The following is a 5,000-nucleotide window of genomic DNA, read 5'->3' as shown; positions in this document are numbered from 1 at the left end:
AATATGCTGTCTGCACCATGCATTGCAAATAAGTGCAAGAATTTCTCTCGGGTCCAAGATGGAATGACCCGGGTGCATCGCCTTATCATAGGCCTATTTGCCCCTGGGACATATTTAGTCCACCAAGTATTTCGAACTTTAAAGCTAAAGGTGGTCACCATAAGGAAGACATTTAAGACCGAGATGAAGAGGAAGTCTCGGTTCTACACTCGTCCCCTTTGATACAAGGCTAGACTTTTAATCTCTTCCACCGCCGTCGGGAATCGTGGGAAATTAACCCTTCTGAGGGAGGTTCTCTCCTGGTACTGGATGCTGATTGGTCGGATGACGCTTATCATTTAGGGGAAGGATCAAGATACTCAAGGAGTCTGACTCATTCTGTTCTAATCTACTTTTTTCCCCGTGGGGCATATTTATCTAGGTAATAAACTATGGAAAGGTTCGAGATAGATATTTGCATGACTGGTCACTATGTCTTTCTTACTATGCTGGGCTTTATGGTGAATTGTTGTTGCATTATTGGGTGTGCTATGAAACAGAGCCTGATGGTGTCAATATATATATATATATATATATATATATATATATATATATATATATATACATATATATATATACATATATATATATATATATATATATTCTTTATTATATGGTTTGAAGAAAATAAGGCACCTCCTATCAGGTCACAGAAGTTTAATGTTGATGAAACTATTCGCTGAGCGAGTCAGAGCTAAGAGGAACCCATATACTTTGCCAGCTTTAGTCCAATTCTCGTGACCCTCGACTCCTCTTAGGAAGCTGATGGCAAGAGGAAACCGCCGAATACCCGTCTGAATTTGTCTTTTAGATCCAATGACTTATATAACGCAGTCATCAAATTCAAATCGTCGCGCAGTAATAATTTCAGCATGTCAGTTTATTCAGTTGGTGGTAATGTAACTCTTGCATTATCATTAGAACAGTTATCAAGAGGGCCCATCAGTGAGAAACTAGATGGGTATTTTGAACAGAGGAATACAAATTTCTAAACTTGCCATATGATTTTCAGTTTATTGTTAAGTTAGTCAACTCGCCCTCCTAAACACTATAACTCTACGTAAACCTGTATTCACATTTATAAAATAGGCTCGCTTTAAATGGGGTTTCTTTTCGGACTCATGCTTCAAGAATTGCAAATACTACCGAGTAACAATATGAAAGGTGTTCGTTCGCCTACGAGAGAATAACGGAATATTTCAAAAGCGTTTCAAAATCTTGAATTCAGCATGGCTTGCATTGGCGAAAAGATTATATGGCTTCATAGAAGTGTCCTCTCACGGATATAGACAGATTATTACACGTCGTTAGGATATTTATTGCAATCATTCCATAAAGTACAATCAGATTTTTTTCATTCGAAAAGTACACTTCAGTTCGTGCGAAAATGGCGCTATCTTTCCTAAACAATAGAATTTCCTATATACGCTATGTGTTTATTTTTTATACCCCATGACTGATATACAATAGGCTGACTCAGAGTAAATATTCTAAAAGAATAGAAGTATCAATATAGCCAAGACTTGGAGATCGGAGGATATGCAAATATAGGGACGAGTCAATTTAATTTTCTTCAAAGTTTAAAAATCTAAGTAATTTGCAAATGGTCGTTCTAAATAACATGCAAGTTGAATGTGAAATGAAATGAAAAGAAAAGCATTCGCCGACATTGCCTCACCTGAACAAGCGGAGATGAAACTCAGGTCCGAAGCGTCGAGCAGATCGGTTCAAATGTGCCTTTCGCGCCGTCGCTTCGGATATTTATCGAAAACGAATGAAGCAGGAAGTGCGCTGTTTGATCAATATGTTTTGGAGAATTTGGACGAATTTTAAGTCTTGGGTAACCGGTCATTTATTATACTGGCCTCTCATTTGCAGGTGTGCTAGGATACTTGGTGGATTTCGAAAGCTGGAAACGAGCGCCTATTACTGGAAATGCACTACGTTCTTTTGAACACTTGTGCAATTACTTCTCCTTTTTTGAAATCAAATCAAATTACGTCCAGTGGTCTTTTGTTTGTGCTTGAGAATACATAGATAACTATGTACGGTACATACTTACTTTAAATTGCAGAATTCATATGATAACTTTTGAAGTTAGGCAGTCTTTCCTCCCTGTAATCTTGTACCGTAGTTACATATGGTTGTTGTTTACATATCTGAGTGCAATCTATTCCAAAAATTTTTTTTTTTTTTTTTTTTTTTTTTTTTTTTGTTTTTATTTTTGTTTTTTTTTTTTTTTTTTTTTTTTTTCTCTCTCGCTCTCTCTCTCTATCTATCTATCAATCTCTATCTATCTATTTATCTCTCTCTATATATTTCTATTTCATTTCCCATCCCCTTTCCATCATTTATCATACTTTCATCTACATACATTTATTTTTACCTGGTCGTCGTCTAACTGATGGAAAGAAAAATGGAACTGACAGATTCAAATATACATTCGCAATTTTGTGATTTTTGAAAGTGACCTAGCCAATCACTTTCCTTCACACTTGTGTCTGCTTGATGTGATATTTTCTACATACTTTTTTCTATAGGCGTGACAGAGACTGAAGCGAGGGTGAGGTCGGAGAGACAGACAGAGCGACAGACGGACAGAGAGAATCAGATACATAATGGATAGAGAGCAACAGACAGACAAACAGAGACGTACATTCAGATAGAAGGATTGACAGGTAGATATTTAAAGAGAGAAGTAAATAAGTAGAGAGAGAGAGAGAGAGAGAGAGAAGAAACAGAGACAGAAGTCCATCTTCCGTATGGTTGTATCCGGAGTCTATGTCTTGGTGGTTTCTTGGTGGATTCACATCGCTAATGAGTAATTTCAGGCTGGTTAACTGGTATGACAATCTTGATCATTGTTTACAGTATGCAAATTAGGGCTGCTAGAATCTAAAAGGGATTTTGTAGTTATCTTAAGAGGGGCTGCTAGAAACTAAAAGGAGATTGTCGAATATATAGGGCTGCTAGAATCTAAAAGGGATTTTGTAGTTATCTTTGGTGTCATTTAATGAAACCAAAACAAGAATGGCGTCTGGTGTCCAGAAGTATCTTTAGATGGTCTGAAATTCTTTTTTTTTTTTTATTGTTCTCCCTTTCCTCTTCATTCGGTCCCTCTCCCCCCCACCCCCCTCCCAACAACCCTCCATTCCAAATATACAGCAAAGCGAGCTGTAAGCGTGATACAAATAAATCTATTAGTCAAAAATATCTATATGTTAATATGTTTTCACTAATGAAGCAATTAGCAACAATCATAGAGAAAATATATAAAGTTATTTATTTCAGGTGGCCTTGGCAATTAAATTTTGTAAAATGAAATGGCTGCCTGTAAGAAAATATACATTAGTCACAAGATAATTGTAAACACGTACGTGAATATAAATGACAACCAAACTAGGTTAGTATCGTTACCAAAATTTGGACCGTCTTCAAGTTTTCATTAAATTTAGGCCTTATCAACACAAGGGACTCTTGCGTAAAATGAAAGAGTACGATGATGAAAAATGTTTATTAATTTTTATTTAAAGAATTTCTGTAAAAATTATTATTATTAAGATTTCAAACAAAAGAAATGTGTGTATTGTCATAGACATGGACTTTTTGGTCGAAATAATCATAGATGACTACTGAAGGTACATAAATATTGTGAATGTATATATATAAATATATATTTATATATATATATATATATATATATACTATATATATATACATATATATATACAATAATATATATATAATATATATATATATATATATATATATATATATAAATATAATATATATATTATACAGAGATACATCGATAATAGATAGAAAGGTACATAGGTATGACAGAAAGATGGATAGACAGATAGAGAGATTAGAATAGACAGATAGATAAGGGATTTTTTGAGTCGTAGATTGTGCATAAATATAATATATATCATATACGGGTATATATTTATATAATTATAAAATAGTTAAAATAAAAAAAAATATTTTTTTTTTAAAAAAAAAAATATATAATAAATATATATAATATATATAAAATCTATAATATATATATGTATATATATATTTATATATATACATAAATAATATATATACATATATATATATAAATATATATATATATAAATATAAATATCATATATATATACATATAATAATTATTCAATAAAAAAAAAACAAAAAGAAAAAGAAAAAAAAACAAAAAAAATATATATATAAATATATATCTAGATAGTATATATATAATATATATATATAGAAATATATACAATATATATATACATATGTATATACATGTATTTATATATATAAATATATATATATATATATATATATATATACACTAATATATAGATTAATATATATATATATATATAGATATGAATGTATATATATATAAATATATATAATCAATATATATATATAAAATATATATATATATAAAATATACTACTATATATGTATATGAAATTATATATAATAAATATATATATATATATAGAAATCTATATATATATCATATATATATATAGAACATATATGTACACAATATGTGTATGATAAGCATGTGTGTGAGTAAATATATTATATACAATAAATACTATATATGATATATATATATATAAAAAAATTTTTAAAACAAAACAAATTTTAAAAATTATATATATATATATATATACATATATGTACAAATAGATGTGTAAGAATGATGGTGGATATAAATAAAAAATCTAGTATATATATATATATATAAAATTTATATATATATATATAAATATATAAACAATATATATATACATATAATATACCATATTATATGAATATATATATATATGGTAGATATATATGTATACATTACGCACGGCACATTCAAAAGCACATAATCTATCTATGTGTTTGCATGTCCTGCGCACGCACTCACGCGTGGCGACAGCACGCACGCGGTGTGCGGTGTGTGGTGT

Source organism: Penaeus japonicus, unplaced genomic scaffold (assembly GCF_977035675.1).
Source record: "Penaeus japonicus unplaced genomic scaffold, GWHDUDI00000001_assembly GWHDUDI00000031, whole genome shotgun sequence".
Taxonomy (NCBI): Eukaryota; Metazoa; Arthropoda; class Malacostraca; order Decapoda; family Penaeidae; genus Penaeus; species Penaeus japonicus.
Note: the sequence above shows the minus strand (reverse complement) of the source record.